This window comes from Manihot esculenta, chromosome 15 (assembly GCF_001659605.2).
Source record: "Manihot esculenta cultivar AM560-2 chromosome 15, M.esculenta_v8, whole genome shotgun sequence".
NCBI lineage: Eukaryota > Viridiplantae > Streptophyta > Magnoliopsida > Malpighiales > Euphorbiaceae > Manihot > Manihot esculenta.
The window spans coordinates 23,466,728-23,486,081 of NC_035175.2; the positions used below are offsets into that span (position 1 = coordinate 23,466,728).

Below are 19,354 nucleotides of genomic sequence, written 5' to 3' on the forward strand. Positions count from 1 at the left end.
TGTTCTAAGTAGAATTTATTTTTGATGGTTCCGACAAAAATCAGAAGAATTGAATTCCAACAGGGGACTTTTGCTACATAACAATTGCCCAAAATAAGTCATGAGTTGTCACCATATGACAAGGACACATGGTAAAGATCTGATAAAGTGAAAAATGCAGTCCAATAAAAGAAGATCCGGATACCTTAACACCCGGTTTATCACCAAGACTCGCTATTCCCTTTACAGGGCGAGTCTTGATATGAAGTTACCGTTATCAGACACAGTCCAGCGTATCCCTATTACGTTTGTAATCGTGGAATTATCAATTTATTAGTTGGTGATATCTCTTATTAAGCAGTCGGCTGGATCATTGCAAGATTATCGAAAAATATTATATTTATTTCCATTTTTTTACAATATAAAAAAGGAAAAATCACAGAGATAAATATATGTTATTCTCTTGCACTATTCAAGTTCTAGGAAATTCATTACATTCTCTCAATTTTTCAATATACTAACTTGAACATCGAAGTGGCTATTGTGAGCATCCACCACATTCTCTTCTTTACAGGTCTGGTCAATCACAACGTAATCCATTCCGATCGCGTGATCAATCTAGTTTATGCAACATCAGTTAGTATAATAAGTAATTTTTTAAACACTATATTAATAGTGATTGTAATTAAAAAAATATTATAATTTTTAATTTAAAAAAAAAATTTTAGAATCCTAATTTTATTAATATTATTAATTCATAAAACTTATATAATTTTATTTTTTTACTATAAGTATTTAATTATTTCTATTAATATTAGAAGGTAATTTTTATGTAAAAATAATTAATAATTATTTATTGTATTAATAAATAAATAATTTTTATTAATTATTAAAATTAATATATTATTTAAATTATAAATATAATGAGTAAAGAGGAGGTGCAATTTATATAAAACTGATTAAAAGAAAGAAGAATGTTTTTTTTTTTTAACCAAATGTTTTTTTTTTTTAACAAATTAAGAATAACAGACGCAAGGATTAAATTTAATACGTGGAAATCGATTTACATCGAATAAAATATCTCAAACCTAGCGAATTAAGTGTTAATATGTAATATATATATATATGCATGAAACCAAATGCGGGAGGCAAACAGTTGAGGATAATAAAAAGGTGTCGGCATAAGTGGAAATCTGCCGGCAGGTAATTTACTCTTTATTTGCATTATAGCTTTAGCTGGTTTATGTTCTATCATAACTTTTAATAATTATATTCGAGATCAGTTACAAAATTACAGTAATATCATTAGGGTGCAATATGGATAGGCGATCTTCTCATTTCAATTAAATTACTTTTAGAATAAATTATTACTTAATTTCTATAATATAAAAATAAAATTTATTAATTAATTTTTTAATTTTAAAAATTATATTAAAATATTTTTAATACCTTTAAAAAATCTATTAATTATTCATTCCGTTAATTTTATTATTAAATATTTTACTATTTAATTTTTATAATTTTAAAAATTTTTTTAGTTGATCTCTTAGATTTTTAAAAAATTTATTAATTAGTTTTTTCATATTAAGTCTATTTAAAAATTTTTTTTATGATATTTAACTGTTAATATTAATAAAGAGACAAATTAATAAATTTTTTAAAACGTCAAAAATATTTTAATTCATTTTTTAAAATTGAGTCAACTAATAAATTTTTTCATATTATAGAAATTAAATAGTAATTTTTCTTAAAAAATTCAAATAAATTTTTATAATTTATAATTTTAATTTTAAAATATTTTTTATAAATTAAAAAATTGATTCTTTTATTTCAACAAAAAATGAAATAAAAATTAATGGAATTAAATTCAATAAATACTTTATCAATAAAATATAATTCAGGTTTAATTCATTTAATGTTAAATAATAAAAAAATAACCTTTTTAAAGGAAAACAATAACTTAATTTGATATATAATTGCATTCTTTCAAATCTCTTTTTCTAAATATTAGGTGGATTGCTATTGAAAACGAACATCAATTTTATGACTTGATAATAATGAGTTAAATCCAAATAAACAATTTTAATTCTCCTCAAAGGTATGATCACATTTAACAATCAATTAAACCTTAATTTATTTTCTGCACATAATGTTGTGATTGGTTAAAACCTGCAAGATAAAAATCGTGAGGCTTCATTCCGACACTTAAGATAATATCTCGACAAGTAAAGAAAATGCAATGAATTGTTTAAAATTTTAGTGTTTTAGAATAGTACATTTTTATCTAAGTTATTATTCTATAAGAGGTGGAAATGAATATGGTATTTTTTTGATAATCCAACGGTAATGTAGCCATCTACTTATTACGGGACATTACCAGCCAATAGATGAAAATCTAGCGATCACAGGCATAATAAAGATGTGTTAGACTGTATCTAATAACCGTAGTACCTTCATGTCGAGACTTGTTTTGTTGAGGGAATGACAAGTCTTCTGAAAATGATTTGAGTGTTAAAATGTCTGGATCTTTTCTTTCTCGGGATAGACCGCCTTTTCAATATGTCGTGTACATATCTCCTAGCGATAGTTTATGACTTATTTTATATAACATAAATAATTAATTAATATATAAAATAATTGAATCAATTATATGGATATTCTAGAGAAAAACAATGTTTTTTTAATGGGGACTTCAACTAATTTTTTGGCACTGAAACATCAAGAACTGAATCATCCAATGAATACAAGCAAGTAAATAATATTGCAAGAATAAATTATCCTTCCAAATTCATAACTAATCTACTTTATCTATGGAAATAATTAAGCTTTCATTTTCTAAAGAAATTAATCAAATAAATTTGAAAAAGAAACTCAAATTTACTAATTAAAGATGCATAGACACACCATATATGTTAATTAACCCAAGTTTGCATGGCTATACAAAATGAAAAATCAAAAGATAAAAACGCAAAGAAACTGTAAACCCTAGCTAGCTAGGTTGAAGAAGATGAATCCTTTAGATCTGCTTGAGAAAACCATATAATTAATATTCAGAAAAGAAAAAAGAGAGTCAACCCATGGTTGATAATTCATTTCACACTTAAAAGATTCAAGATCTATTGTCTTTTACACAAGCACAAAGAGTCCTGGTTTCAAGAACAAGAAAGACAAGAAGATAACAGATACACCATGGGCGTCGAGCTTCTCATCATCAAAAACCTAGCTAATATATAAACCACAAGTAGAAAAATAACATCAAACCCAATCATCATGATTGAAGAACAAGATCTAAGTAATTAGCTTATAGAAGAAAACGAAGTTATATATCGGACCAATATGCTTGATTCCCCAAAGGAAAGAAGGCGAACTAGGTAGCTTCCTTCACTGAAAACCAAGAGAAACAGAGAAAGATAGAGATAGAGAGATCTCACACAAAGGGAAGAATTGCTGCTGTTTCTTCTGAGATTTCTTTTTTCTTTCTTCTTCTTTTTCTTCTGCTGGTTTTTCTTGGGGGAATTAATGATGAGGGTTTGTGGGTTATGGAGTTGGTGAGAGAAGGGAAGGTGCGAGTATAATGATGGCGATGGAGAAGATGAGAAGATGAGGGAGAAGACATGATGATTTCTGTTGGGGTCTGGCGTTGAAAGGAAGGCAGAAAGTTCAAGGTTTTTTTGTGCATTCTTTTTCTCTATGTCAGGAAAAAAGAGAAAAAGATCATTTATGAAAGTTGAGACCCAAACCCCTTTACTTTCCTCACAGTACACAAATGAAGATATACATAACCCTAAGGGTTACTTATTTAAAACAGCTGTTTTATAAGAAAAATTAGTTTTTTAATTTTAAAAAATATACTAAAATATATTAAAATATTAAAAAATTTAACAATTAATCATTCTATTAATTTTAATTATTAAATATTATAAAAAGTTAAAATATTATCGATATAAAAATATTAATTAGTAGATTTTTTATAAAATTAAAAAATTAACTAATAAATTTTTTAAATTATAGGATTTAAATAATAAAATATTTAATTATTAAAATTAATATAAAGATTAATTAATAATTTTTAAAACTTTAAATAGATTTTAATATATTTTTTAAATTAAAAGTGAATTTTTTATATTATAAAAATTAAATAGTAAATTTTTTATTTAAAATATATTAAATTAATATATGAAAAAGATGGGATAGAGAAAGTTTGCTGTATCCAATACCAAATAGTCTATATTGGTTAAAAAAAAAATAGTCCATATAATACCATGTCCAAGTGAGACCCTAAAATTGACTTATTTGCTTATTAGTTTGATAGCATATTGACAAAGATCTAAAAAAAAAATCATTGACAAAGACTTAAAAGAAAAAAAGAAAAAAAGAAAAAGAAGTTTGTCCGATATCTTTTTTTTTTTTTTAAATTGTCCAATATCTAGTAAATTAAGCATTAGAAGGGTTTTTTTTTTTCTTTCTTTTTATTTATTTTTTTCAGAATTGTTTGAACACTTAATTATTATAAATTTAAGAGAAATTAGAAGAAAATTTATAGTTTAGTGTTTTTTTTAAATAACATCTTGTAACTTACTTTATTAAAATTATTTTTAATTATTGTATGCTGCGATCAGCATTAGCGAAGGGCGTTAAAAGAGATTAAAAAGTTACATGAATAATTTTTTTTTTTATATATATATTAATGATGGTAGTTGGGTTTGAAGAAGAAGATGACGAGGAGGATGAGAGTGTTAGGGTTGTTAGCCTTTCGATCAAGTTAGATGACTATAAATAAATTAAATTAGGAAGTATATGCACTAAATTTATATAAAGCGATCAAGTTAAATGATTATAAATAAATTAAACTAGAAAATGTATTTACTATATTTATATAAAGCAAAAAAAAAAATTCTTACTGAATTACTTTGTAAAATATAATATTAAATTGGTCATGATTAATATGGCAACTTTAATACTGTTTGTATGATATAGTGAAGATAAATGTATATTTTTCTTGTTAGATTTTATCTTTGCAAAACAAAAATAAAAATTTTAAATTTTGTAAGATTTTTTAAGTGAGTTTCTAAATCATGAACTTTTAAAAATTTTAAGATGTCAAGATTTTATCTTAAATTTAAAGCCTTTAGCTTCTTTGAAAATTCTAAATCTTATTTGACATGATGCACTAACTTCAATTTTAATTCTTCTTTTTTAAGGTCTTCTTTTTATAAACTTTCCACTTCGAGATCTTTTTTTTAAGACCTTCTATTTTGAGATCTTCTTTTTTGAAGTTCTTTTTCTTAGAACTTACACTTTGCGGTCTTTCTTTTTAAATCATCCACTCTGAGATCTTCTTTTTTGGGACTTTCTATTTCGAGATCTTCCTTTTTATGTCTTCTATTTTAATGTCTTCCTTTTTACATCTTCCACTTTGAGGCCTTCTATTTGTTGTATCTTCTTTTTTGATACCTTCTATTTTGAAGTCTTCCTTAGTCTCTTTTAGACCTTAGGTCTTTTTTTTAATTTTAAGCCCTTTCCTTGAGTTCTTTTATACTTATATATCTTCCATTTAATTTTTTAATCCTTCCCTTGGTCTCTTTCTCTTTCTTTTTTTTTTTTTTATAGAAAACTTGACTTTAATTTATTTAATTTTGCTCTTTAAGGGGTTTCTAAGATACCCCTTGCTTCAAGCATAAAATCTTATACATTATATCTTAAAGTAACTGTATCCCTTTTTTTTCTTCACTTCTTTTTTTCTTTTAACATAAAGATTTTGTCTTGAGTATTTTCTTACCTCTTAGGAATTGCTTAAGCTTGAAATGGTGATTGAAGTCTTTGATGCTCTTTCTTTGTTTGGGGATTAGTGCTAACTTACAACTTAGTTTTTAGACGCCAGAGGTCTATTTTTGAGACCAGTGTCTAACTAAAATTGTAGGTTTTTGCATTCTTTCTTCACTTGGAAGTTGGTGCTAACTTTCAACTTGGATTTTGGAGTATTAGAGGTCTATTTTTGAGGTTGGCGCCTTTTATGATTATAATTTTTATACTTTTAACTCATAACTCGACCTTTTGACATCAGAGGTCGATTTTCGAGGTCGATGTCGTAATTGTAGTTCTACTTTTAACTTGCAACTCGGCTTTTAACACCAAGGGTCATTCGAGGCCTGCCGTAATTGTAGTTCTTTTGTTTTTAATTTACATCTCAACTTCTTAGCACTAAGGATCAATTTTCGATACTGATACCTACATGGTTGTAGTTCTTTTGCTTTAGCCTCACAACTCAGCTTCTTGGTATCAAAGTTCTATTTTTGAGACCAGTGCCTGTTGTGATTCTAGTTCTTCTATTGTTAACTTACAACTTGACTTCTTAGCATCAGAGGTCAATTTTCAAAGTTGGTGCCTGGCGTAGTTGTAGTGTTTTTGCTTTTAACTCACAACTCGGCTTTTTAGCACAATTGATCTATTTCCGAAGTCGGTGCCTACTGTAGTTATAGTTCTTATGTTTTTAACTCACAACTCGACTTCTTAGCACTAGGGATCCATTTTCGAAGCCGGTGTCTACTGTAGTTGTAGTTCTTATCCTTCTTGTAATAAATATATTTTGATACTTTTTTATTATTGAGATTTACATGCAAGATAAATCTTTGATAACATGTCCATCAAGACAATACATATTGTAAATGCAATAAATTTTATGAACAAATAATGTGTGTTTTTTTAAAAAACAAGGTATGCCAACTAATTTTCATGGCGTTTATATTCATGAAAGTAATGTGTTATTATGATAGTGTATATATAGTTTATCTTATGCACATTTAGTTTTAGCGAAAAGTAATCTCTACAGCATCATCAGCAAGATATAACATCAAGAGCAATACTCTATTATAAAAATTAAAATGACAATAATGATAAAGTTTATAATAAATTTAGATGCCCCCAATTAATTTAATTTTCTTTTTTTTAATTAATTAGAACTAAAGTGTCAAGATTGTATCTCCTTAAAGGCAAATAATTTTATTTTTATTTGGGAAAATTACTTTGTAGTCCCTGAGGTTTAACGTAATTAACACTTCTGTCCCTCTATTTTGGCGATCCAACACTTAAGTCCCTCACTTTCTTTTTTGTCCAACTTCGTAGTCCTTCCGTCCAAAATAGCCGTTTGGAACACGTGAATTGACAAAATTAACCCTCTTCTTCTTCTTCTTCTTCTTCTTCTTCTTCTTCTTCTTCTTCCCCTTTCTACAACTTCTTCTTCTTCTTCTTCTTCTTTCTTCTTCTTCTTCTTCTTTCTTCTTCTTTCTTCTTCTTTCTTCTTCTTTCTTCTTCTTTCTTCTTCTTTCTTCTTCTTCTTCTTCTTCCTACTCTTTCTGCAGCAGCTTCTTCTTCTTCTTCTTTCTTCTTCTTCTTCTTCTTCTTCTTCTTCTTCTTCTTTCTTCTTCTTCTTCTTCTTCTTCTTCTTCTTCTTCTTCTTTCTTCTTCTTCTTCTTCTTTCTTCTTCTTTCTTCTTCTTTCTTCTTCTTCTTCTTCTTCCTACTCTTTCTGCAGCAGCTTCTTCTTCTTCTTCTTTCTTCTTCTTCTTCTTCTTCTTCTTCTTCTTCTTCTTCTTCTTCTTCTTCTTTCTTCTTCTTCTTCTTCTTCTTCTTCTTCTTCTTCTTCTTCTTCTTCTTCTTCTTCTTCTTCTTCTTCTTCTGCAACTGGAGAGAGAAAGCATGAAAGAGAAAAAAAAAAAAAGGAATTTCACATTAAGAGAAGGGTATTTCTGGAAAAAATTATCACCTCTCACTTTTGACTCTTTGACCAAACGGTTTAAATGGACGGAAGGACTGCGAATTTGGACGGAAGAGAAAGTGAGGGACTTAAGTGTTGGGTCGCCAAAATAGAGGGACAGAAGTGTTAATTACGTTAAATCTCAGGGACTAAGAAGTAATTTTCCCTTTTTATTTATAAACTAAACCATGCAATATTATTAGATAGGTAACCTGTGAACATTGAGGTCCATAATTGTGATTTTTGAATAAAAAATTAATTTAATGTACAGTTGGTGATGGCTTTCGTAGTTTTTTTTTTTTTTTTTTTTTTTTTTTTTTTTTTTTTTTTTTTTTTTTTAAATGGGCTTTCGTAGAATTGTCATGTTACTTATATAGAGCACATTTCTATATTACTATGTTCAATTAAATAATTCCATCCAATAAATTTTTTTTGTATAATTACCATTTAATTAAATTTAGAATTTGGACTGAACAATTTAGTTTTAATTTCTAATAAAGCCCAAACATAAATTTGTATTCTCGTTTATTCATGATAAATCAAAATAACTTGAATAAATTTAAACTATAACAATTTTGTATGGATAAAATATATAGCTTAAGTATGGGTGCCTGCATAAATCATAAATCAATTGCAACATTGAAAATTTTAAAAAACAAAAGCTCTATCCACTTGTCAAAAAGACAAGTAAAATAAAATGAGATTCTAACATATAATAAAACCAGAGCTTTTAAAACAGTACACACGCGATGGCAATTTGAGTAAACTTATTAAGCATATATGCTCGGCAATTTATGCTAATGGCATAATTGTAATCTATATTTTTCTATATATATATATTTTTAAAAGGTTTAGCCACTTACCAACCAGCTGTCTTCTCCCATTGTCGAAACCATGCACGACCAATTTTAAAAGATTTGGGCACTTACGAGCTATATTCTTCCCAAAGTTGGAGCCATGCACAACTAGCTTTGTGTAAAACCAGGACGACCCCGGACTTACAGGTTTTTGGGGCACATCCAACATGGCTAGTCGACCGACTTAACGATTCACATGGCAGAATTAAACACAATAGAAAAAATAAAATAGCTATAAATTTTAGATATTAAAATAGTTTAATCGCTAAACAGCGATCAATTAATAACTATTTTACAACTAGCGAACAAATTTATCTAAAACTTAATCAGTAACCAATTTTTGTATGGTCGCTAAATAGCGTCGAATTTCTATGTTGTCGCTAAGTTATTCATTTACGAATTAAACAAGACCCACTATCCCATGACAATCCACATCCAAGACCTCAATCACTTTTCCCGTTCAGACCCATCTCCCAAACCCTCTTCCCTTATATGCTCAATACTGAGAAAACCCTTTTTGCGTATCACCCATCTTGCAAACCCCTAATCTCGTATCTGCTCTTCTTCAAACCCCAGTCCCGAAACCTCTTTCCTGTTCAGACCCGTCTCCCAAAGCTCAATCGCCATCCTCAGAAGCATCCTCTCAATTTCTTGCTCCAAAGTTCACATTCCAGGAAGTGTCCATCTTAATTGGGTGCTTGTATATTTTTGGGTTTTTCGAAAGCAAATTTATCTAAAACTTAATCAGTAACCAATTTTTGTATGGTCGCTAAATAGCGTCGAATTTCTATGTTGTCGCTAAGTTATTCATTTACGAATTAAACAAGACCCACTATCCCATGACAATCCACATCCAAGACCTCAATCACTTTTCCCGTTCAGACCCATCTCCCAAACCCTCTTCCCTTATATGCTCAATACTGAGAAAACCCTTTTTGCGTATCACCCATCTTGCAAACCCCTAATCTCGTATCTGCTCTTCTTCAAACCCCAGTCCCGAAACCTCTTTCCTGTTCAGACCCGTCTCCCAAAGCTCAATCGCCATCCTCAGCCGCATCCTCTCAATTTCTTGCTCCAAAGTTCACATTCCAGGAAGTGTCCATCTTAATTGGGTGCTTGTATATTTTTGGGTTTTTCTTGTTCTTTCGATTCATGTGGAGAAAGCTTTCGATGAAGGATTGTGCGCTTTTGACCCCAACCCTAAAGCGGCCGTCTCTGAAAATCCAATCGCATTTTAATACTTAACCACTTTGGAAAGACAAGGTTTGTTTAAGTTTACAACTTTTTTCTTGTTTCAAAATTTTATCATGCATTCAGCTTGGACATCTTGGTTTAATTGAGTTTGGAATGGTGAAGTACAGTTGAGGGAGAACTGTTACAAAAGGGTGCACGAGGATAGGAATCGCTTGCTTTGGGAAATGAGGTTGCCCACTGCTAAATCTCTTGGTGATAAGGTTTTCTTTCTCATTCATTATCCATTCTTCTGGGACATATTATTGTCCTTTATTGGAATTTTATTCTGAATTCACATGTTTTCTTTTTCTTTTTCTTTTTTTTTTTCGGTCATCGTTGGATCTTTCAAGACTTATCTGTTTCTGTGGACTGATTGAATATTAACTTATAAGATTTTCTATGCATAGAGTGCTTTGTGATCTTGCCATTAAATAAAGAGAGTTTATATGCCTATATGGAACCTGGAATCAGGACGTTTGGTTCCCATGACTTAGAGTTTGAGCTTTGAGCTAGTGATATTAGGTCTTCGTTTAGTTGTTGATAACCACAATTCTAGCAATATTGTTTCCCCTTCATCTGTTTGTTATCTTGATCAGGTTTTGGAATCAACTATTTTTTCCTAATCAAATTTTTTGTTATCATGCAGTTATTGATTCAATCAACTATTTGTTCTTTTTCTTTGCAGAAATTTATCAAACCTGCATTCCTGGTATTCACAATGCTTATCAAAGTGAATATGAGGAGATATTGAAAGTAACACTAAATGATCTTCTATGAAGATCTCGGGGCAGAACCAACAAGAAAAGGTAAATTTTGCTCATTTAAAAATGTAATGATTTTGCAGAAAATTTTCTTGTTGGTCTATGTATATATAGAAAGAGAGAGAGAGAAACGAGACTCGTACATATAGTTTTATGAGCATAATACCGTTTATCAATTATAACTAAAAGCAACTGCGATTGTCCCTTTACTGTGATTGTCTCTTTCCATAATTATTGTGAAAATTTCACTCCCAATTGCCGGGAAGTTTTAAGGCTCATTTCCATCTCCGTATCACTTGAAATACAGTAGAAACATATATTTTATTGCTAATTTTCATCACCAAATTGAATTCTTGAAATTGTGCAATATTATTTTGATGAACACGAGATCTCTGACATTCAGGCCGCGGTCGAGTCCTCGTAGAAAACCCAGGTCCAAAATCCACCAGAACCCACTATGCAAGCCGGTTCATTAACACACAATCCAAACCACATCCGAGCAGGCCAGACAGACCGGAGCTCGGACTCAACAAAAAGGGATTCAGCTTGCCTGACTTGATGGGTCTATTCAGCACGAGCATCGGATGGAAATTAAATAGCCACCTAACGATTGAGAGAAGGGAGAGTACGTCCGTATGCACGGTTCTGTATGATAGCGACAGGTGGCACTGTAGCAGGGTGGCGGTTATACGTCACTAGAGGACAAAGGGAAAAGGGAATAAAAAAAGAAGGCGTAAACCATTCAAGCTAAGCTCATTCACACATACTAAAACCCTACCTTCTTCTGGATTTCAGATCATCGATTGGTGCCGTATGTGGGAATGAAGGAGATATTTTTATCATCGAAGTTCTCATCCTCATTACACCCACTAAGATCTATATGGCCAACCACAGTGAAAACCATACCGGAAACACCCCAAATGACCTAAATTCCACCCATAAAGGTTATCAGTTTTCATTCTCCAGTACTACAGTCCCATCTAGCCAACCACCTGTATTGCTCAACCCCTCGCCGATTTGGCAGGAAACATGCTCAAAACCACCCTTTCTGACCAAGAACTACAAATTATGACTATCCAACTACAGAACATCGCCAACTGGCTAGAGCAAATGTTACAGCAAAGGGGATTCAGCACCCCGCTGAGTGTACCACCTATAGCTGAGGGCTTCAACGTTAATGAGCCTCAACCTACCTTGAACCACTAAGTCCCTCAGCAAAGCAATAGGAGGACCAGCGAAGGAGGTGAAGAGCCTACAAAAGAAATGAGCCAATAGCCAGAGTAAGAGGCAGAATGGTTAGAGAGCTCATCGAAAATGATGATGCCGAGAGCTATGAATCTAAGCCGATGCGAGGATCAGGAGGTGAGGAGCTAGAAGGAGGATATCGCCCATAAAAGAGGCTGAGACAGGAAGAAACAGATGTGGACCAAAAGCTGGAAAGATTGAAGGAACAACTCTTAATAGAATTGGGGGCATGAGTGTAACGACCCCAAAAAGGACCGTCACCGGCGCTCGGATTCAGGTCGGCTTAAGGCCGCCAGAACCCGTAGCAAGCCTGCTATACTCGCTATGTACCTGTAAACCTCATACATGATCATACATTTGCAGTAAAAATAAAACTCTTTTCTGAACCAGGGCTTAACCTGTGCATGCACTATCTCTGTACTCTGTACTCATGTACTCTGTACTCTGTATCCCTGACTAGAGCTTGCTCTAGATGGGTTAATTCATACCTGTTAAGCCTGGTTTTCACATACAGGAAAAACATATATACATATACAGATCATGTACAAAACATACATCACTAGGTCAAGCAACAACTAGTACATCTTTTTCATATTCCATGTCCACTCTAAGCTATTACAGATCTCTTCACTTTTCCTGTACTCTGCTGGACTGTCCCTGTACACTGTACACTGAACCTGCAAAACTGGGGTTAAGGGAGTGGGATGAGCTCTATAGCCCAGTGAGTAGAACAGTAAAACATCTCAGTAAAATATGATCTCATGGAATGCGCCATATCACAGACAAGCCACATCAAGAGTAAACCTGTCACCACATAGTCCCAGTAACTCTGTGCCAGGGCGTAGAATCGAGCACCTGGTCTTCCTGTCATATATGTATATGTGTATATAACACCTGTGAACTTACCATTGCCAGGGCGTAGTCAAAGGCTCCTGGACTTTGCTATATACCTGCCAGGGCGTAGTCAAAGGCTCCTGGTCTTTGCTATACGTGCCAGGGCGTAGTCAAAGGCTCCTGGACTTCCTGTCTGTGACTATTGGATCATTCAGCATTTACTCACATCATCAAATAACAATGCGATGCAACATATTCGTGGATACTAATGCAATCATCCTATGACATAATCATGATGCATGAGATATGCTAAAAGCAGTTTGTAGTTTAATTAAAAATCATCAGTCTTCAGTTTAGTTCCACTCACCTCTGGCTAACTGGACTGACTGACTCTGCAGGTTCTGAATCTCTGGAGCAGTACTCACTGCTGCTCTCTCTGGTTCCTCTGGTCTGTATAAGCACATAAAGACTCAAATGAGGGACCAAACAAGCTTATGACCAACTCTCTTAAACTCCCCAAGAATCCCCTTACACTCACTCTACTAGTCATGCAAAACAAGCAAAGGAAAGCTGGACAGAACACTTTCGGCGGCAGGTTCGGCGGCCGAATGTCCTCTCCAGAGACGAAACTCAAGCACCTTCGGCGGCCGAATCTCTATGTTCGGCGGCCGAACCCTTTCGGGGGCAAGTTTCGGAGGCCACAAGGCATTCCAGAGACGAAAGTCTCTAACCTTCGGCGGCACCTTCGGCGGCCGAATCCCCCAAACAGAGCCGAACATGCAAAACACTCGGGGGCAAGCTGTGGCAGCCTAAGCCACCATGCAAGAGGTTCGGCGGCCGAATGAACCTTCGGCTGCCGAACCTGAGTTCATCCAACTCAGTTTCAATGGCAAACCATCTCCTCCTTCCATTCAAGCTCTCCATACTTGCATATACCAACTCCTCAACACACATATACATAAGTATATGATCACAGGGGTCCAAAACTATCTAATAACCCCAAACAACAAATCAAACATAACACATAAACATGTATACATGCATAACTCTTTAAAACTACTATTAATACCCTAAGCATGCATCTCCTTCCTTTATCCCCATAAACTCAGAAACATAAATACATGTTCAAGTGCATCACTTACCTCCTATAGCAAGAAGCTAAACACTCTGAACAAGGGAAAACGAATCACCTCTTCTCACACTCTCAAACTCTCTCAAAAACGTAACTTTAGTTTCTCTCAACTCTCAACACTTTTGCAAGCACCTTAAGCTTCTGTATGATCACCCAAAACATGTACAGGTGAGTCATAGAGACGTGGCCATTCCATGGCAAGAATCTGAGGCCAACACTTGTCAAAAACCATGACTCAGCTCACCAGCCAACTCATCGTCGGCTGCCCAAGCACATGCAAGACCATGCAATCGTTCGGGGGCCGAACTCACCTTCGGAAGCCGAACAACTTCGGCGGCCGAACTTACCTTCGGCGGCCGAACTTGGCTCAACTGCCTTAGGTCATTTCAACTCAAAACTCACTTCCCTTAACCTTAAAACATTGAAACACATCATAACCCTTAGATAGAACACCCCGGATTCCGCCAGATAATAGGAATTCCGGTGCCGGATTCTAGCCGGGTATTACATTCTCCCCTCCTTAAGAACATTCGTCCTCGGATGTTCCTAAAACATACAAAAACAAAACACAAGGAGGAAACTAACCTCAAAACAGATATGGATACTGCTGGAGCATAGACTCCCGCGTCTCCCACGTGCACTCTTCTAGGTTATGGTGGTTCCATAGGACTTTCACCATCGGAATCTCCTTGTTCCTTAGCTGTCTGATCTGCGTGTCTAGAATCCGCACTGGTTGCTCTATATAGGTGAGATCTGTATGAATCTCCACCTCAGGCTCACTCAGAACCTGATTCGGATCTGACACAAACTGTCGTAGCATAGAAACATGAAATACCGGGTGAATCCTCTCCATAGAAGCAGGTAAATCCAGCTTATACGACACATTTCCGATCCTCTGCAACACCTCAAAGGGTCCAATGTACCGTGGAGCTAATTTACCTTTCTTTCCAAAACGAACCACTCCTTTCATTGGAGACACTTTCAGCAATACCCAATTACCCTCCTGAAACTCCAACTGCTTTCTACGAACGTCTGCATAACTTTTCTGTCTACTCTGAGCTGTTCTGATTCTCTCTCTGATCATGGGCACCATTCTACTGGTAATGTCTACTAACTCTGGCCCTGCAAGAGCCTTCTCTCCTACCTCTTCCCAGCAAACAGGGGATCTGCACTTCCTCCCATATAATGCTTCATAAGGAGCCATCCCAATGCTAGCATGATGACTGTTATTGTAAGCAAATTCCACCAAAGGTAGATGTTGCCTCCAAGAACCGCCAAAGTCTAACACACAAAGGCGAAGCATATCCTCTATGGTCTGGATGGTCCTTTCTGACTGTCCATCAGTCTGTGGGTGGAAAGCAGTACTAAAATCCAATCTCGTGCCCATCGCACTTTGCAAACTCCGCCAAAAGCGGGAGGTAAACTGAGGTCCTCTGTCTGAAACTATAGACACTGGAACTCCATGTAATCTCACTATCTCATCCAGATAGACCTGTGCCAACTTATCCACAGAATAGTTACTCCGTACTGGAAGAAAATGAGCAGATTTCGTGAGTCTGTCCACAATCACCCATATCGAGTCTATCCTGTTGGACGCTACTGGTAAACCCACTACAAAATCCATGGCTATGTTCTCCCATTTCCACTCTGGAATCGGTAATGGGTTAAGCATTCCGGCTGGTTTCTGATGCTCTAATTTCACCCTCTGACAAACCTCACAGGCTGTCACGAACTGCGCCACTTCCTTCTTCATGGCTGGCCACCAATAAACCCTTTTTAGATCCTGATACATCTTGGTGGCTCCTGGGTGAACACTATACCTTGCATGCTTCCCTCATAATGTCTTCCTTCACACTGCCCCTATCTGGTACACAAAGTCGACTTCCATAGCGAAGGATCCCTTTGCTGTCAAATCTAAACTCTGCATTGTTGCCTGACTGAACAGTTCTGGCAATTTTCATCAACTCAGGGTCCTCATGCTGTCTCTGAGCTATCTGCTCCAGAAACACAGGTGTCACTCTCATTTGTGCTATCAACGCACCTGTACCAGACAACTCTAGCTGTAAGCCCTCATCAAAGAGCTTATAAAGCTCCATCACAACAGGTCTCCGCTCTGCTGCTATATGGGACAAACTGCCTAGTGACTTCCGGCTTAGGGCGTCTGCAACAACATTCGCCTTACCCGGATGATACTGGATCTTACAATCATAATCACTGAGCAATTCGACCCATCTTCTCTGCCGCAAATTCAGCTCTCTCTGACTCAAGATGTACTGTAAACTCTTGTGATCAGTGAAGATCTCGCATTTAACCCCGTAGAGGTAATGCCGCCACATCTTAAGTGCAAAGATAACTGCTGCCATCTCCAGGTCATGGGTAGGGTAATTCAACTCGTGCTTCTTCAACTGTCTAGAAGCATAAGCAATTACTCTATCACTCTGCATCAATACACAACCCAATCCCACTCGAGATGCGTCACAGAACACTGTGAACTCTTCATTACTGACAGGCAGAGCCAACACTGGTGCTGTTGTCAATCTCCTCTTGAGCTCCTCAAAGCTCTCTTCACACTGGTCTGACCAGATAAACTTCTGGTTCTTCTGAGTCAATTTGGTCATAGGAGCTGCTATCTTTGAGAAGTTCTGAACGAACCTCCTGTAGTAACCTGCCAGTCCCAGAAAGCTTTTAATCTCAGTCACTGTAGTGGGTCTGGGCCAGTTAGCTACAGCCTCTATCTTCTTGGGATCTACCTCAATACCCTCTGCTGATACTACATGTCCCAAGAAGGCAATGCTCCGTAACCAAAACTCACACTTTGAGAACTTGGCATATAAACCATGCTCTCTCAGTGTCTGCAAAACTATCCTCAGATGCTGGGCATGCTCCTCCGCATCTCTGGAATACACTAAGATATCATCGATAAACACAATGACAAAGTGATCCAGAAACTCACTAAATACCCTGTTCATGAGATCCATAAATGCTGCAGGGGCGTTAGTCAACCCGAACGGCATCACTAAGAACTCATAATGCCCATATCTGGTCCGAAAAGCTGTCTTAGGCACATCTGCCTCTCTGACTCTCAACTGATGATACCCAGATCTCAGATCTATTTTTGAGAAACAACCTGCTCCAGCTAGCTGGTCAAATAGATCATCAATCCTAGGTAGAGGATACCTATTCTTGATAGTGACCTTGTTCAACTGTCTGTAGTCGATACAAAGTCTAAGGGATCCATCCTTCTTTCTGACAAAAAGCACTGGAGCACCCCAAGGTGAGGTACTAGGGCGGATGAACCCTTTATCTACCGAGTCCTGCAACTGTTCTTTCAACTCTTTTAACTCAGCTGGTGCCATCCTATAGGGAGGTATAGAGATAGGTCTGGTACCTGGCAATAATTCAATGTCAAACCCTATCTCCCTATCAGGTGGTAGTCCTGGCAAATCGTCTGGGAACACAGCGAGAAACTCTCGGACTACTGGCACTGTGGCTGGTTCCCTCACCTGACTGTCTAGCTCTCTCACATGAGCTAGAAACCCCTGACAACCCCTCCTAAGCAAACGACGAGCCTGAAGGGCTGAAATCATACCTCTGGGTGTACCTCTCCTGTCTCCTCTGAAGACACACTCTGACCCATCCTGGTCTCTGAGACTCACTAGCTTCTCTCGACAGTCCAACGTAGCACTGTATGCAGATAGCCAATCCATCCCTAGAATGACATCAAAATCTGTCAAATCTAGAACCACAAGGTCAGCTGGAAGGCATCTACCCTCTATAAACACTGGACTGAAACGACAGACTGACACTGCCACTGATGGGTCACATCTAGGTCCACTGACCCAGAGAGGATACTCTAACTCAGAACTGATCAAACCCAACCTCTCTATGGCTCTCGAAGCAATAAAGGAATGAGAAGCACCGGGGTCCATCAAAGCATACACATCTGAACACCCAATGATGAGATTACCTGACACCACTGTGTTCGACGTGTTAGCCTCCTCCTGTGTCACTGTGAAAATCCGTGCTGGGGCTACCGGATTTCCACCTCGGGAACCTGCTGCGGAAGTAGAGGCTACCCCTCTCCCTCTACCTCTGCCACTAGTCTGAGGCATGACTGGAGCTGCTGGCCGTACAACTGGCTGTACCACACTGCCTGAACTCATCTGCTGGGATGGTGCAAAAGTCATCTGCGGACAATCCCGAGCAATATGCCCTTCCTGTCCACAGCGAAAACAAGCTGAAGATCCCAACCGACAAACTCCTCCATGTGGTTTTCCGCATCGTCTGCAGACTGGAGCTGTGCCAGAGCTTGAGCCACTACCTATTCCCAGACCTGACTTGACTTTACTCCAGAACCCTTTCCTTGTTCCTCTCGCTCTATCCCATCTCTTACTGCCTGTCGAACCTGAACTGGGGGCTTTAGAACCCGAAGCTAGTGCCCTAGATTGTTTCTGAATATTGGCATTAGCTTCCATTTTCCTGGCTGCATCTATAATAGAGTGAAAACTCTCCTTTTCTGCTGGAAGGATCAAAGAAGAATACCTGGGATGAAGTCTCATGGTATATCTCCTTGCTTTCTTCTGATCAGTATCATAGGCTTGACCCACGTACTGAAGCAAATCCAGGAACTTATCTGTAAATTCATCAACACTCATCTCGTCTGTCTGTCTTAACTGTTCAAATTCAATTATCTTCATCTCCCTTGAACTATCAGGAAAAGCCCACCCTGCAAACTCATTGGCGAACTCTCCCCATGACATACTGTCCATTCTAGGCTCCACATAATTCTTAAACCATTCTCTGGCCTTCCTACACTTTAATGTGAAACCTGCCATCTCAATGGCTCTCCTATCATCTGCTCCCAATTCACTGGTTATCATCCTAACTGCTCTGAGGTAATCAAATGGATCATCTCCCGTATTGTATTTCGGAGCATCCAATTTCAAGTACTCCGTCATTTGAACTTTACCTCCAGATGAGCTAGGTTCATGCCTGTCAACAACAGGGACTACTGGTTCTGGTGGTGGTACTGGTTCATTTGGTTCATTTGGCTCTAGGTGTGCTGCACTTGGATGTATAGGGGAAAATGGATACATAGGATATGGTGGATATGATGGGTAATAGTGAGGATATGGCATATATGGCATGTATGTAGGATATGGGTCAAATCGGGAGTACTCCGACATCCCCTCCATCGGAGACTCTTGCTCCTGAAACAAGGATGGATAGCCATAACCTGAGGCCTGAACACCTCCTTCGGAATCGCCCATACCTTCATCCATAGACGGATCAGTCTCCATAGCCTCCCTCTCTTCCTCTGATCTACCTCCCCTTGCTGTACCTCTTCTGCTCTCGTCTACAGACCTTCTAGGGTCTATTGACATACCTTCCCTGCCAGATCTCTGAGACCTTGCCCTTGGCAATGCAGGAGGACGAGCAGCTGGTCTCTCACTCTCTGGTGGGACTCCAGTCAATCGAGCTGATCGACGAGTTCCTCGCATCTTTACTCTCTGGAAACACAACATATAACATACCACTTTAGCACATAAACATCACATAGC

At 36.6% G+C, this 19,354-nt stretch overlaps 2 long non-coding RNA genes across 2 annotated transcripts; one reads left to right on the forward strand and one right to left on the reverse strand.

Annotated features, from left to right (window-relative positions):
* Positions 1–3,002: 3,002 nt before the first annotated feature.
* Positions 3,003–3,732, reverse strand: LOC110602373. Its single transcript, XR_002485966.2, has 2 exons — positions 3,411–3,732; positions 3,003–3,202 (listed from the first exon to the last, which is right to left on the reverse strand). It is a non-coding gene; the product is annotated as an uncharacterized LOC110602373 (long non-coding RNA).
* Positions 3,733–9,406: 5,674 nt separating this feature from the next.
* Positions 9,407–10,637, forward strand: LOC110600698. Its single transcript, XR_002485714.2, has 3 exons — positions 9,407–9,851; positions 9,950–10,042; positions 10,507–10,637. It is a non-coding gene; the product is annotated as an uncharacterized LOC110600698 (long non-coding RNA).
* The last annotated feature ends 8,717 nt before the right edge of the window (positions 10,638–19,354 follow it).